The following is a 17,437-nucleotide window of genomic DNA, read 5'->3' on the forward strand; positions in this document are numbered from 1 at the left end:
GATTGAGTCTGTATATTCTATTATTGGAGCCTCAGGTTTAGTAAGTTCACACCAAAAGCAACGTAGTGATCGGCAAGTAGATTCAGGCCGGTCGCAGTGTTTTTAGAAGCAGAAGGCACCGAGTGTCAGTCTGTGACGGTTAAACACTGCCGTTCGTTCATTTGAAGAAAGAGCACTTCTGAACATCTCACACAGTACAAATTATTTTTTACATGTCAATCTTCCAGCTCACTTCTACATCTTGTCTTTCTTTCCTCTTCGTGTCTTCTTATCTATTTCTTCACTAGCACCCCCAGTCACAAGTTCAAGCCTTTACCCACCAGTATATACCCCTCTTATGCAAATTTCTCTTTGGAGATGAATAAAGTATCTATCTATCTATCTATCTATCTATCTATCTATCTATCTATCTATCTATCTATCTATCTATCTATCTATCTGTCTGTCTATCTGTCTGTCTGTCTGTCTGTCTGTCTGTCTGTCTATCTTTTCCTCTGCTCTGTGTGTCAGCTGTTTTGCATCACAGTGTGAAAATATACAGTATGAAGTCCTAAACTTTCCTAGACTTTCACAAAAATTTCACGCAGTCTCACATATGTAGGAAGTCTGAATTCACTGAATGTTAATCTGCTAATTATATTTCCAAAGTTACAAAAATATGATTTATTTTAGTTTGAAATACAGTAATTCCTAGATATGAAATTTTTAATTCCCCTTTCCGCACACAGTTTGTGTTCTAACCTTATGATAATAATCTCTAATTTATTCAAATAATTTGTTCAAATAATTCTTTGTCACAGTCATTACTGTTGTTCAGACAGACTGATATTAACATCAAAAAGAGAAAACAACAACAGAACATTTTAATTCATCCTCTCTGCCAGTTTTTTTCCTCCCGCTAAAAAGATAATACATTTCATTACTGGACACAACACTTTTCAATCGACGTATTTGACACCATCTCCTCAGAGTATAATGAGTTGTTTATGTGTCAATCTAAATGAGTTCCTTAGTCATAGATGATAGTCAGGGTGATTCTTTTTGTGTTTTTTATGATTCTTGTTTTTTTTTTCTTCTCCATTTTCTGCCAGTAGCGGCTAACAAAACATTGGCTTTGTGGCTTCCATTGATATGAAGAAAAAAAAAAAAACACATTCAAATTAAAGAGATGATAAACTTGGAATGGATTAGAGTCTTCGGCAATTTTCAGTCTCTTTTCTCCGATGTGTAGTTTGTCTTAAAACAATCAAGATGACGTGTGTGTGTGCGCGTGTGTGTGTCCTCAGTCAGTTTGATGAGGGTGTGGTGGAGGCACGTTGTCTAGGTGGGAGCTGGTCCCTATCAGGGATGGCATGATATGCTAAAGCCGCCTTTTTAATCCACAGTGTGTCCATATTGCATGATATGCAAAATAAATTATGAAGAGAAGAAAAAAAAAACTATCTTTTGAATGACCTTGCAGGCTGGAGGGTTCGATATTTTCTCCCTCGCTGCTTAAAATTCTTGATATGCAAATGGGTGTCACAGTAATCCCTTGTCATTCGTTGGCTGGCTGGCTGGCGGTTCCCACACATTCTCTCCTTCCAGTGCTGTGTATAAATTCATTGTCAGTGGCCGTCACTAAACGGGAAAGTGTTTTATATCCACAGAGGTGGACAAAAAAAATGAAACTTCCACCGATTTCTGAATATGAATTTGATAACAGAGATGCAAGAGTTTCCTTCAAGGAAGGAGGAAGGAAATCCTTCAAATGCACAGGACCGTTCCTGGAAAGGCTCAGTGGTAGTGGGATGGCAGAGGAGAGTGTGTGATGGCATTATGTGGGAAACCTCAATACAGGACGGTGCTTGGACCCGAGAGTTCTCATGTTCCTGTAAAAAGGGGTTCATATCAATTAATATTCATACAGTGTTTGTTTCCTCCCCGTCTGACAAACTGTCATAGATCACCATTATGCTCAGTGAAAAAGTGAGTTTTCTGCTCATAATTAGTCAATTCATCAATCAGTTACTCAGTAAACAGAAAATTAATCTGCAGCTATTTGATTATAGATTAATCATTTTCCTCAGTTTTGAGGATTTTTCTTTGTTATATGTGACCTGCTAGTAGTGGAGCCCTGGGTGAGTTCCGCGGATCAGAGAATAGCTTGGGACCTTTCCACTTTCCAGCCTTCTGGTGTGACATGGATGGCAAAGAAGGTCCTTTCCGGGCTGCCCAATCACAACCCCTGACAACTCGTTTCCTCCAGGGGCCCCCGAGATGGCAGCGGAGCGAGGCATGTGTTTCTGCTTGCCCAGCACTCCTCGCTCCTTATCCTCCCCAACAGAGTTATTTAAATTACCTCAAATAAAATATTATAATGGCAGGCGTAATAATGGTTATTATTATTTACCAGGGTGTGTGTGTGTGTGTGTGTGTGTGTGTGTGTGTGTGTGTGTGTGTGTGTGGGTGGGTCTGGGTGTTGGGTTATCATACAGTAGTTAATTATAATGGAGCATGAAGGCACACTATATGCATATTATCACAGCTGAGAGTCTAATTTATTTGGGTTGAGGAAAGGGAGCTGTTGGCGGTGTCACATTTGCATACTGTGCATGGCAACTTTTCCCCCATTGCAATCATCACGAACGGCACAAGGTGCACCCTCATCACTTTGTCCGCATGTGATAAGAGCTTTGTTTCTCAGTTTGATCCATCTAGTCATGGATGGCTGAATGTAGCAACTGAAGGATAAGATGTTTGTGTAAAAGCTTGCAGGTCTCTGCTGGTTTGCTCATCTCTTGGTGGAGCCATTCATACAAATCAAGGAAAACCTAATACCTGTAAAATGTTCCTGTTCTAGAAATACAGAAAACAGACTTTTTTCTTTTTAAATCATTTCCTGCTGATCAGGTCATTCAATGGTCTTTAAAAGGATTAACAGGATTAATCTATGGTGGATGTTTGTTTAAACATGCTTCGTCCAAACATACACTTTTACACTATCATCATTCTTTCAAAAGCAAACTCAGTAGCTAATATATAAAGAAATAGAGTGGGGGTTTTGCATTTTAATGAAACCTTGAATATAAGAATCTCCTCACATTTTGATAAAGTTTGTGTTTCCCTGCACAGTGTTAAAGCATGAATATCTGCACGTGTTGCATGTCTGCGTGTCTTATCTGTTATCTGGTAAACCAGGAGCATAGACGGTTAACTCCCAGCGTTGAGACAAGATGTCATCTCCAGACTGGTCGAGGTTAAAGGGGGTGAACTTGGGATAGAGGGATGAAGACTTAGAGAGGACTTAAGGAGGAGAGAAGGAGGACAGCATGGAGGAGGAAGAGAAAAAATAAGGGGACAGTAGAGAGAGGGAGGAAGACCAGGAGAAGTGGTTTGGAATAAAGAAGTACAATATTGAGTTTAGAGTGCAGAGATAACTAATGAAGGGTGAAAGAAAGGTGAAGGTTTAAGGATCAATGAGAGCGAGAGATGAGGGTTGAGAGATTTTAAGAGGTGCAATTCCGATAGTGAAATTAGAGGTGAGGGAATAGGAAGTGGGTAAGGTTAAGAGATAGAAGCAAGAGGGAGATATAATGTGAAGAAATGACAGTCGGGTTATGCTGTTGGGCTAAAGTACTCATAGTGTACTCAAAAAACGGGTTTGAATCAGGCATAAAGCGATTTTAGCATGCCTCCTTAAGAGAATCATTTGCTGTCCCAGAAGTTGGGTGTCTTGGGTTTATACACTTCTAATATGAAAAAAGCAAATACATTTAGTGAGAAATGTAATGCTACCTGGATACGTTTTAGCTTACGTTGGTTGGTCGCTTCAACACTTTGCTCCAGACTGCAATATCTGAACAACTGTTAGATGGATTAGATGTAATTTTGTAGAAGCATTCATGGTCCCCAGTGGATAAATACAACTACTGCAGATATTCGAGATCCCAAGAGGATAAATTCACATGGCTTTGTGGATGTCCTGACTCTTCCTGTGATGCTACCAGCAGATCAAAGTGTACGATTACATTTTACATTTTATTTTGTCCAATACTGTGGTTTATCGCCAAATATCTACAATAAACATTGACACCAGCCATAGCTGTGCTTTGTCTTTAGTGCTAATTGGCAAATGTTGGCATGCTAACATGCTAAACTAAGACAACAGAGCCAAGTTGTGATAAACTAGAATGATCCTTTAAGAAGAGTGACAAGGCTTTGACAGGGGAGGAGGATAAGATGAAGGACTAAGGAGTGGAAAGGTCAAATTATATTTGAAAATGAACATCATCAGCGGTCTCCTTAATCCCTTAACGCCTATTGTTGCTAATTCGCATCATCCCGCTTTAATCCACATTGCAGCCGAATCGTGCATGCATTCCTCTAATGCCGGTTTGTGCATATTCAACACACACCTAGGAACCTTTGCAAGCACTGGTTTCTCGTCTAATTGTTGTTACAATGTAATGGTTGTAAGCCAATTTTGTGGCTGTTTTGATGAAATAAATGAATGTTTTTACTGCATTTAAGCATTGAAAAAAGTGGACATATACTGTTTGTTTGAACCCTGTTCTAGTTGGTGAACCTACCTAAATTTATATCTATTGTATGTGCTACAGAAAAATTAACAAACTCCTCTTAATTTAGGATCAATTAGAAAGCAAAAACACAAAGAATTAATTTTTTAATATAATTCTAAATAAATTCAGGCGTCAAGGGGTTAAGAGCAGAACTGAACTACATCCATCCCTATATCACACACTTAGACATACTGTACTCTCACTCTCCGTCTTCTCTGTAACCTTCCTCCACATCTCCAGTCAGCAGCCTCCTGTCTCTCAGGAGGAGGGTGTCCCTGCAAGCACCTTGTCAATTCCACCTGTCAATCAAAATGCTTTGGGATGATGATTGGGTGTCATGTGTCCAGAGGGCTTGTCCTGTCAGTGAGGCTGACATTCCTCAGAGTACAGTCTGCAGCTTGAAATGAACTCAGCAGAGGCTGGTCTCTGTCCCATGAACACACCGTGCAGGAAAAGTTTTGTATGTGGGTCAGCATGTCCATGTACATGTTAGTACTTTTTCTTCTGTCCCTACTCCTGCTTCCTTGAATGCCATTTCACACAGGCCAAATAGCTTCAAATAGCTTGTTCAGATCAATGGGTCCACAATCCAAAGATATTCAGTATAAAAAGTATGAAAAAAGCAGCAAACCCTCACATTTCAGATGATGGAATTCCAAAATATTACAAAATGCTTGATTATTCATTCAAACCCCTGTTCATTCATTCTGATCAGTTTAAGAGAAAGACATCAATGTCTTTCTCTTAAACTGCTAAAAGTAGCTCATATAGTTTAATAATAGTGGCCAAAAAACAACAGGTGTGCAAGAGATAGTGTGTGCATTGAAAAGGTATCACTTATATTCTTGGGAGTAGCGCTCATGAGGAGCACTTGAAGCCAGCGTTGCCCTCTGCTTCCATCACCCGCTCTTGATCTACAGCACATATTCTGACTGACACACACACTCTGTCACACACACTCTCCTCCACCATCTCCTCTCTCCAGCCTGTCTGCGGCGTGTCACTCCCCTCCTCCATCCCTGATGATTGATAGGCACGGGGCCCTAATCTAAAGGAACATTTCTCTGTGCTGTCCGGCTGCTATCAGCCCAGCAGCTCCCATACACCCAGTGTGCGAGCCCATCGCAGGCCTGGCACTAGTGGCGGGACTCGATATTGGCACGCTGATTACCGGCCTATCAGATTCATGGCTTCTTCTGCAGCCACCACACCACATCCTGCATACCTTCCTCTAGCACAAAAATACACTTGAAGATGTTTGTATTTTACTTGCCTTCATCCATTCCCAACGCCTTTGCCGTAATGTTAAAAATGCAGCTGCTGAAGTACGCTGTAACATCTGGTGTTGGGTCTGGATACAGCTGGAACTTAGAGTAACATTCCAGCTAGTGGTGAGCAGTGTTCATACAGAGAAAGTGTTTCACAGCTGTAGAATAGCGGTAATGTCTATTAAACGCTGCAGCAGTGTGTGTTCTCCTGTGGCGCTGGTCTACTGTACTGTGGGTGTTTTTATGGGTATTTTGCCCCATTATCTGGAGAGTCTCTAGATAGGATGCGTAGTCCCTGTAATATTATACTGATTTCCTCTCTCTTAAGTAGCCACAACAGAACATACTATATATGTGATAAATGTAGATAAAATTGTGATGCATCATAGAATTATATTTGAATATGTGAAATTAGTGATAGAAATGAAATGAAAGTATATGTATTTTAAATTGTCTTTAAAGTAGTAAACTAATCAGAGAGGATTTTAGTCCCTAAAGTGTTATTATAGGGAAATTATAAAGAGCCTGAGTTGATTAAGGAAGTGAACTGATGTTAAATGTAATGTACTTGTTCATAGTGTTCTCCAAGGACATGCTTTCATTATTTATGCATCCCTTCAGAATATTACACATTTTTTTTTTATCTCCTTGATGATACACAAGGGATGTGAAGATTTTAATGAACGTTTGTCATTTATATGCTCCCAGAACTTGTCGCGGTTGAACTTGTCACTTAAAAAATGAGATATTAAAAGCTTGTAGTGGACACATTTCTTTTTATTTTAAGATGATGAACTGAGTGGTTGTTCTCAGATTTCTGTCAGCAGCCGTAAATATTAGTTTGTCTGGAGGCTGATGGCTCTCAGTGGGCAAATTTTAAATCAAGTTAAAATGTGATGAGGTCCATCATACTGGCAGCCGAGCTCTCTGGAGGGACAGTCTTCACAGCTTATTATTTTTAATTAGACCCACTTTTTCAATCTAGTTACTGCCAGCTTTGCACATTTCAGACCAGCATGTGCTGTACCACCGTACCGCACCTCTTTTTCCTTCTTTCTCCTTTTTGTCCATGTGCATGCATGTGCACATTTTACTGATCATCTTCAACAATTTAAAGGTGTCAAACACCATGTTTAACTAATACGAAACACTGATGTAATGCATTAACCATAAATTCAATCCCCTCATTGCTTGTACCATGTAAGAGTAAAAAGCCCTCACACACGTTCCCTGCTGTGTGCTTATTTCTCCCATCCTCATGATATCTCTTTATCATGTTCTGCCTCTTTCTCTGTATGCACTCTACAATATCTTTCACTCACTGCTGCCCTGCTTCCTTCCTTTAATGTACAACAATCGCTTGTTTTACAAAGTCTGAAGAGACTTTGTGCGTCTACAACAGCAGTAAAAAAAAAAAGTCAAACTATTTTTAAAAAACAAGCCACTGTAATTTTGGCTATAAGATCAACTGTTAATGTGTTCTATAATATCACATGGCATTTCCCCCCCTTCATTCTATCTGAATGAACTTTCCAGCATTACAAACTGCATATAAATACTTTTTAAAATGAAAGTAGAGAAACAGAAGTATTGTACACCTAAGAAAGCAGGTGTGTTGAAAAAAGAACCTTGAATGTAAATACCAACGCTGACTGTGTATTTTAGCTATATTTATTGATTGTATTGCTTTTGCACAAATCGATGCAATGTTTTGAAAATTACTGAGAACAGCATTGCACCCTTGGGTTTACTTTACTGAATTCAGCAGGAGGGAATAAAAACCCAGTTGTGTTGTTGGACGGAAAAAGAAATGAAGTAGGCTGAATCATAAAATCTTTCCTCTGCAAAGCGTCTTTTCCCCTCCAGTTGTTACCATTAACAGATATATTACAGGGAGGTGTTTTAGCGAACAGTATTTGTGTACTCTTTCTAGATATGGACGCAGACTACAGAGTCAAAAGACTCTGTGTTTTACAGCCTCTCTCATGTTTTTTCTGTTTGTTCGCACTCGCTGCTCTCTTCTTGCTCCTGTCTGTTTAATTGGTGAACCTCTAAATGACCCTGAGTGTGTCGAGCAAGTCTATCACTCTTTAACTTTTCCATGTCTCCTTCCCCAGCCCGCATTGCCGATACCGGCCTGATTGAAATGTCCTTTTTCGCGGGAGCCAGAAGGAGTTGTTAAAGCAGACATGAATTAATGATTGAATTAATTATCGGAGTCACATACCGTACAATTAATTTTGTGGCTTTGCCTCAGTCTTTTTTCCTCTCTCCGTCTGTGTGTAGAGAATGTCAAGAAACATTTTCTAATTAATTTATGTGTGATTATCAGGGATAGTTTCTGGAAGGTCTCCACTTTCAATTTGTGACAGGCTACAGCGGAGGAGAAAGGGAAGGCTGGGAGAGATGGAGGTGGGAGTGTGAAAAAGGGAGCGGCTGTGCTTGTGACGTACGTGCCCTCTCACACACACACATTCACTCAGTGATGTGCGCACACTCATCCACTTACATTTTCTTTTTCTCTCTGACACACACTTTCCCGTTAGCGTTACTCCTAAGAATCAATCCTGTTTTCCTGAAACAGAACATTGTTGAGTTTTTGTCTCTTTCCTCCAAACATAAAGACAGAGAGACACAGAATTTATTTCTTGTACTTGTGTTTGATGTTGTCTTGGTTGTAAAATTGGTGCAATTTCTAACACTTTCTTGAAATAGAAGGTTTGGACTTTTTCTGGTCTACCATAAACCTGCAGTGCGGAACTTTTGCATCCCCCATCTGGCAGTGAGAATAACTACACAAACACCGCCAACGGCCCATGAGCCCATAGGCGGAGCCTATGCTCCTAGTTGCTGTGCCGTATTCCATCACCACAGTTGCTCCCGCCTTCAGCTCTGGCAAACCAATCATTACTGGTTGACGTAAAACGCATCGGTGTGCTGGCTTGGGAATGTCACCACAGACAGTTAAAAACTCTGGTATACTGCTGAATACAGAGAGATTTAGCTGGAAGTGATGGACTTAATCAGCACTGGGTAAACTCGCTAGGCGAGGGCTTGAATGTAATGGACATTCATTTATATGTAAAAGTCCCGCACTTCAGGTTTAATATCAAACGTGCATGGTATCTGTTGAAAGAGTGTGCTTGATGACTTCACCAATGGTTGAAGAAACGGTTGATAAGTCAGAGCTTTGTATGAGCAGTTAAGGATGGTGACGTGATATTCCCACATAGCTAGCTGTGTAGCTACATGCATGAAATCGTCTTACACATAAAACAGCTCCTATTTCAGCATATTTTGTTGATCATCATGTTAAACACAAGTTCCAGTGTGTAGCCGAGCCTAAATTTAAGGAGATCTATTGGTGGAAATGGAACATAATATTAGAAGAATTATGTTTTATCATTGTATTGTTGTGTTTTGTTACCTTAGAAGTAGTCCGTTATATATGCAGAGGGAGTAGGTCCTCTTCCCCAGAGCCTGTCATGTTGCACCGCCATTTTTTTTACAGTAGCCCATAATGGACAAATGAAATGTTGCACCTGTAGAGGGTTGAATAAATGTTGGTGAATGACCTGGAATAAAACCATGAAGTACACATTTAGAGCCACACTAGTTCAAACACTGATGAAACTGGTTGACATCATTTTAAAAGAGTGTGTTGGACGCACAGCATTTCCCTTTATCTGTCCTGTGACCGGTGGGATGAGATTGGACTCATAAGTCTCACAAACATGCATAGAGCGGAGGATTTTTTTTTATCAGAAATCAATAAAACTCCCCACCAGCCGTCAGGTGATTGAATTCCAAAATGAAGTTTTTGCATGTGAATGTCAGTATTCTTTGCATTTGTTTGTCTTCAGTGAGGATGAGGAGGAGAGGGAGGAGTGCTCATCTCATCAACAGTAGCCCTGTCACTTGTTCTGTTTTCACCCCCTTCGTCCTCTGAAAAGAAAAAAATGCTTTTAGTTTTTTCCCCCCTCATTTTATCTTTCTTTGCATATTTGTGAATTTGCATGTTTGCTTCTTGCTCTTTTCTGGTGGTGTATGTATTTTGTAGATAAAAGTTCAGCAGTGCAGTTAAGAGAAATTAGTTGGGTAAACAGTGGTAAATGTCAATGATAAAGTTCTGTTGAAGCTCATCTGATTAGCGGGGCTATGCAGGTGTCTTATCTCGCCTGTGTAACAGAGGGTAAAATGGAAATGATTGCGTGGTCCTGAGCAGTAGATGCCTATCCCAGAAATGTCTATCTGCGCTGAGCCGAGCCTGCTGGACTCAAGGGACCCAGGGGTGCTGCATGGAAGATCATGGGGAGAGAGAGAGAAAGAGACACAAGAAAGTGAAAAGGAGGTGTGAACAGGTCTTGCTTGTTGTTAGATTGAGGCCTTTTATCAGCCAGCATTATAAATGAGATGAGTGGTCATTAATGTGTAAAGCTACGCAGAATTGATGAATGCAGATTTTAGACCGCTGAAACGCTTTACCAAAATAATGGAACAAAGGTGATAAATTAAGACATTTCCGATTCAACATTGAGGGTAAAAATGAGAAAACTGTACATAAGCACCATAACAAAGACAGCAACAATTTGATTTAGTGCTATTAGGTCCAGATGTGTTAATCAAGCCAATGTGATGCATATTACTATATTGTACAGCACTCAGTCCCGCCGTCGCTTTGTGAAAAATCTGAGTAACTTTTGGAAATACATTTTACTACGTTCACTTCAACGAGGAAGATTTGCAGATACCTGAGACAGTGTATGGTTTATAAAATGTTTATCTTAAAACAGTGATTGTCAACTGACTGCCCACCAGAGCTTCCCATACCGATGAATTCCGAAAATGTTTACATCTAACGTTACTCATCAGTGAAGGAGGTCCAGTCTGTCCTGACAGTGATCGTTGATTAGTCCATATGTAGTATAGTTCACCCGTGCTCCGTGGACCCACCATCAATCAGCTTGGCTCCCAGGCTGGCCATTCCCTGGAGCTGACAGCAACCCACTGGGCGGACTACGGGAGGTAGCTCTGGAGTTGTCGGAGAATCACTAAGCTTGTCTATTGGGAGAGAGACACAAGAGGTGTCACTTGGGTTTATTTTCTTTTTAGCCAACTGTTGTGTTGAGTCTCAAACTGAGTGTTCCTGTTTGCTTCTGGGGATCCGGAAGAGGAGTTTTTTGTTGAGATCAGGACTCATTCATTGGTAGTTGAACTGTGGGTTTTGTATTGAGCACTGACTGCGCTGACTTCTTCTTGTCAAGTATCTAGTTATCATTACAGATTTTCTGTGTTTTTCAGTAGTCTGTTTACTGACATAGGCTAATAAAAATAACATTCATTTTGTAAGAAAATGAAAATATTAAACAATGATAGGCTAACTGGGCCTAAATGAATACATTTTTTTTTATTCGACTGTCTTGCCCTCGCGGTGTATTGCAGTCTTAAATCTTAAAAATATTGAGAAAACACAGTGGAAAGTCACCAAGATTCCACTTGAAGTTGCCTTTGTCAGTATTTTTTTTTTTTATCCTGACATTGAGTCAGATTTCTATGTGTAATGTGTAGGGGTTGCTCATTTCGACATACCAACCCGCAAACCACCGTGAACCTTTTTCCAGTTGAGTCCTTCCCTCTTCAAACCAGTGAGGAGAGCACAGAGAGAAAAGAAATATAGGAAAATTGGTCCTGTCAAATAACCAAAATGATCTAAACTTTTTAAGTTTTCATTGCTTTTAAAAGAGCCCAGATTATTGCTAAAAATACAAAATACAAATTTGTACATACAAATGATCAAAACTGTTGCCTGTAACGTTGAGTATATGCATATATAATACAGTATATAGTGGCTCATAATGTACAGTATGAAAGCAATTGAGACTATAAGCAAAACCTGTCAGTAGGTTTATACTCTTTCCCATATATAAGAAGAAAGCCTTTTTATATTTTGCTGTTATAATTGGATCTGATAAGCGTGAACATAGAACCACATCTTTTCTAACATTAACAGACCTACGGTATTAGTCCTGTGTTTCCCATGTGGACTAGAGAGAGTATAGGAACGGAAGGCATTGGGATTTGTCACTCAGCAGAGGTTAAACCCCACCTATTAGTGTGGGGTCGGAGTAGCACGCAGATAAAGATTTCCTGTTGTATGGTGTCAAAAAATCAATAGCTCTGCCGCGATGTGCTCATTTGATATCAACAATAGTCTTTTTAAAAATCAATTAGGCCGGATAGAGGCGAACATCAGTGTTGGGTTACGCCTTTCTTTTTTCCCTTTATTTTTCATTGATATCCAATCAGGCAGGCTGCTTGTTGAAGGTGCTCCTTCCTTGGATTACCAGGTACGATGCCCTTATGCGCTGTTTTTGCATACATGACTCCATGCACACCAAGCTCAATTGACTTTGACAGTAAGACTTCAGTTCTAAGAAGGACACACACAAAAAATCTACATACTGTCTCAAGAAATAAAAATGTGATCAATCAGAATATACCTCAAAAACAGGTACCTCTGGAGACAAATGTTTTCATACGGTTAGGAGTAGGGTTACGGTTTGTGGATTTGGTGCAGCAAGAGGTCTTTTGGCTTATAAAGCATGAAATGATATAGAGCCAAGATACATTTCTGATCTGCTCTTATTTTATGAATGGCCCAGACCTCTCCGATTATCTGGGACAGGTCTACTCACAGTCCCCTTTGTCAAAAGTAAACATACCGAGGCAGCATTAAGTTTTGATTCCTCGCCTTGTAGCGTACGTTGAGGAGAATCTAGCAGTTGTTCTCGTGGCACAGAGTGTCTTGGTTCCTGACCACGGTGCAGCTATTGGTACGGAAACCACGGCTGCTCCCATGGCTCAGAGACGTACTGACAAAGCTGGAGGGGCGATCCTCCACCTCACGGTGACGGGCCAATGGGTGTGGGCCAGGCCACTGAATGGCCGTGATCAGAAAGGTCTGGACTGACCCCTGCAGTGGTGCACACTTATGTGCGTAGATGGTCCACTTTTCAGTGGTGTGTTGAGAGAGGCTCAGATTCCAGGCAGAGGACGTGGGAGACGTCCTCTGTTGACCTACCTTCAGTCTTTGATAGATAACAAATTGGCTCCATCTATGATTAAAGCATATGCTGCAGCCATTTCATCCTGCCACGAAGGCTGTGGAGAGGGATCAGTTTACGTGCATCCTTTGGTGAAGAGCAATTTAGAGGGAGTCAGACGACAGAGACCTGTTGTGCTTTTTCCAGTCCCACAAATGGATTTACTACTGGTACTCTCTACCCCCCCAGCCAATAGCCCAAATCTCTCCCAAGATGCTATCCTTTAAAATAGCAATCCTCCTAGCCTTAACGTTGATGACAGATGACAGATGATGCATTTAGAGAAGGGGCGAAGCCTGTACGAAATGGAACGTTAGTTACATATTGTAACTACAGGTTCTATGCGTAAAGCTATATACTCCTCTAAGATTTAGGCCCTGTGCCCCACTGACATTAGCCAAAGAAAGTACTTTAAAATAATATTTTGGGAGCAGAACTTAGGTCCTGAGGGTATTATTTACAGTACATAAGGACAAGAGAGAGGCTAAACACTGACCGCAGTGGTAAAAAGAAAAAAAATTCTGAGACACTGAGGACAAAGTGACATGAAAATGGAGACAACCTTTGTTGTCGGTACTGATCCAAAAATTCTGTAACAACATCATCAACACAATCCTGGTTTCAGCTGTTTGCCACCTCCACCCCCCTCCACCCCACCCTCTCTCATCAGTTAATTGCGTTAGTCATTTCATTAATGACAGACTGATTGTTTTATTGTGTTGGCTCGTCAAAGGGGCCTGGACGCCCCAGTGGCTGCTGAAGCGTCCGTATTGATAAGCCTTTGTGTGTATGTGTATGTGTGTAGCTGGTGACAGGGGGTGTATATTGATGTGATGGCGTGTACAGGCTGGGTGTGTATGGACACAGTGTGTGTTTGGGTCCCGTGTGTCATCTTGTGGACCTGTGTGTGTGTGTGTGTGTGTGTGTGTGTGTGAGAGAGAGAGAATGTGTCAGAACTAGATGAGTGAGGCAGTGTGGCATCCAGCCTTGTGTTTTTGGGAATGGGTCATCTCGCACTGACAAAAAGAATGATGATGATGATGATGATGATGATGATGATGATGGTGTGTGTGTGTGTGTGTGTGTGTGTGTGTGTGTGTGTGTGTGTGTGTTAGTTATTGGACGTGCACACACTACACTTACAGTACAGTATACAGCAGTAATAGGGTAGTATTATACAGAGCAGTGAGGTTAGCAGCAGCCCAGTGCAACCATATTGATAAGGAGCACTGGGTTATTATGCAGGTCTGTGCTGGGCAGGAGGGGTAATTAATAGGGATTAGTATTATTGGAGGCGTCATGTTACCCCAGTGAACACAGCTAACCTGCTGGGATTAGCAAGCAGCGCTCATAGTCATCACTCATTAGTGGAGGTGCACCGATAGCACTTTGTCTCTACCAATATGACAAGGCAGTGTTTTATTAAACACAGTCCCTGATAACTACTTAATCTACAGTCATTTGTGCTAATCAACCACTTAAACGCCACAATTTTGCTTAACATGTTATATACATACACTTTCCACATTTATAAATCAACTGAATACTAATAATAATGGGATGTATGTAATAACAACATGAAAAATAAGCTTGATCATGTAGCCAATAGGGCTGTAACTTTTTAAACTAGATGAGTGCACTCGGTGTACTATGGTGCCTCTACTAACTCAGTGACAAGCAGGCAGCCTTACCTTTCTCTCTGATTTTTCTCTCTATTATGATGAATCCAAAATGCTTCTGCAGGCTGTTGTGCTATGATTATCCGTTCAGCATGGCTCGATATTTTCCTTCTTCTGCATTAGCAACAGAGAACAACAGTTGCCTACATTTACTGAACAGGGCAAGCAATAGACTAGAATGAATGTTTTATAAATGCCCCCCACTGGAGTACAATGCCTGAACATTTAGCAAAAATGGCCTTTTCAGGTGGCTTCTTTCTGTCTTTACTTTCAGTCACAGTCAGAAACAAGTGTTTCAAATGATTTTGTAACAACCATTTGGAAAGCTGTTTCTCGATGTATGTTGTTTTGCACGTGTCCTCATTTCCTGAATCTCTACACCTGAGGCGGCATGAAGTCCCATTTATGGTACCCTTAGACAACATATCAGGTTGAAATGAATTGAAATGATCCTTTAACTCTAACAGCTTGCATTGTATCATCTGTGGATGCATGCAAAGTGCAGCTTTATCTTCTGATCAAAGTCAAACACTGCTCCCTAAACATGCTATGTTCGAGGTTCAGACTCTCTTTTGCTTATTAGGTATGTTTCAATTCAAATGTTTTTATCCACATTTTTTCCTTTTGTGCTTAAGAAAATCCTTAATGGATGTGGTAAAAATAAAAAATAGAAACAGAAATATTGCAAAAAAGTCGAAAAAGGGAATGGATGTTAATTGGATACACCTTTATGTTATCTGTATCTGCTTCCAAGCATTCATGTCAAGCTCCCACTCACCGTTAAAATGCTTTCACTTTACTAGAGACCAAAATTTAAAGACTATAAACAGTAGGGTGTCAGGGATGTACATACCCACAATGTCACCAGTTCCAGTTCAGACTGAGCCCTCATTGGGCCTTAATACCTGACAAACCAATGCTTGTGTCAGGCTTGTTTATAAGTTAATATCTGTGTTGGCTCACTGAGGTCAAATCTTCGCACTGTTTCACAATGAGGGTCAATTGAACTGGTCAGACTGATAAGAGTCCCATGTAGTGAGGATTGGCCAATGGCACAGAGGCAGACTGGACATTGATGGAGTGCTGAGATAAGGAGGGTCAGAGTGGCCAAACTGAGGCCCCATAGGGCGATAGGAGATAGGATACTACTGGCTGGACAGACGCTGGACTTCACACTCTGAATCCTGCAGGTTAGACTGTCTGAGGAGTCATGTTTGGGTTGACGCTTGACCTGAAATGTGACGCTGACCCAACTCGAACCTGGCACACTTTTGTCCAAACTCCAACAAAATCTGACAACTATCATGTCAGAACACCAGACCCCAACAACCTGGATGTATAATTTTTTAATTGGGTGTATTCTAACGAAGAAATGCGTCTGGGTTTTCTTCAAAAATATTTGTGAAATCGAGCTCCACCCTGAGTCATTCAATAAAAAATTCAGCCCAACCTGACCCAAGCACAACAGGTCAGGTCAGCTCTTGTTGCGTCTGGCATCAGTGTCACTCTCTCATGTGCACCGGGGCAAGAGAATGACTAAGTAGGCCTGGTTACAGTGTGACATATACCATGACTGGTAAACAAGGTATGCCAGCACCTGTTGGAAAATCTGATACAAGTGCAAGCACTTCATAAAGTACACAAAGTCATCTTGTGAGTGCACAGACTTGGTGGATCTGTGGTGATCCTAATAAAACAGATACTATCAGGTCAACTAGTCCTATAAAATTTTAATCCCTGTGTGACCTGTGTGTTTTTCATGATATTGTGCAGAGTGTCATTGCCACGTTGAGCTGTGGGTTAAGAGAAACCGCCACTTCCTGTGAGACTTTGCCACAACAGCCTTTTTGACAATGAAACAATATTTTCAACAGCTCTTTGGTTTTTTAAGACTCTTTTATAAAATAATTTGTACTTCTCACCGCCTTGCGTACCTCCTGCTTTCTTCCCTCAAACCACACTCCTTCCTGCTCCCTCCTCCCCTTCCATAACCCACTGCCCACCCCCCCCCCCCCCCCCACCCCCCCCACAGGCTGTGGGAAAGCCATTTTATCAGCGTCTGTCCGTTGTTCTCTGGTGGGGATAGATACAGAGAAGATAGATGAGTGTTTTGACATGGAGAGTGTTAGACAAACACTCTTATCAGGCCCGCCACTTTAGACCGACCCCCCGAAACAGTGAGATGAGGGGGGGGAGGAGGGTGAGAGGCGAGGTGGGGAGGCAGATTTTGTATGTGTTTTGATCAGAGAGAGAGGTGGACGATCATAATGTGAACGCTTCTCCAGAAGTAGACGGTGAGGCTGCTCATGTAACTGAGGCATTTGGCATTAATCCCGTTCAGTCAGTCAGTGGAGTTCCCACTGCAACACTCACTAGTGTAGCTCAAAGTTGTTCGCTTATCCTGATGTGCAGAGACTTCTCTAAACTACAGACTGCTGCTCCTCCTGCACTCAGGGCTGTCTTAAGTTTTTAAATAGATGGATCAGTCCTCTATGCCTCCAGGCTAACTGGCTCTATCTGGGCTGCAGCTTGCTCAGACCACAGCCGTCACTGCCATCCCGCTACAGTTATCACTTTGAGGAAGTACACACGAAGTTTCCCCTGTTTGAACCGGCCGGGACAGAGAGTGCTCAGTTTGCATCAAACTCCCCCTGCTGTTGAGCTGTTGACAGTCTTTGCTGTATGGTCTGAACTGCTGCAAGAGTTCAGGTCAAGTTCAAGCCACATGCTGCTTTTGCCAGTTGTTGTTGTTTTTTCTTTTCCTTTTGAGCCTGTCACGTGATCTCCGCTAAATGCTCTGGGTCGTGTTTCAGCCAGTGGGGATT

The 17,437-nt window shown here is 41.3% G+C and overlaps 1 protein-coding gene across 1 annotated transcript in view; it reads left to right on the top strand.

The window, feature by feature from the left end:
• The window catches only part of zfpm1 (zinc finger protein, FOG family member 1), a 103,414-nt gene that overhangs the window by 60,023 nt on the left and 25,954 nt on the right, over window positions 1-17,437 (top strand). The gene's annotated exons all lie outside the window — the stretch shown is intronic.

This window comes from Chelmon rostratus, chromosome 6 (genome assembly GCF_017976325.1).
Source record: "Chelmon rostratus isolate fCheRos1 chromosome 6, fCheRos1.pri, whole genome shotgun sequence".
Classification (NCBI taxonomy): Eukaryota; Metazoa; Chordata; class Actinopteri; order Chaetodontiformes; family Chaetodontidae; genus Chelmon; species Chelmon rostratus.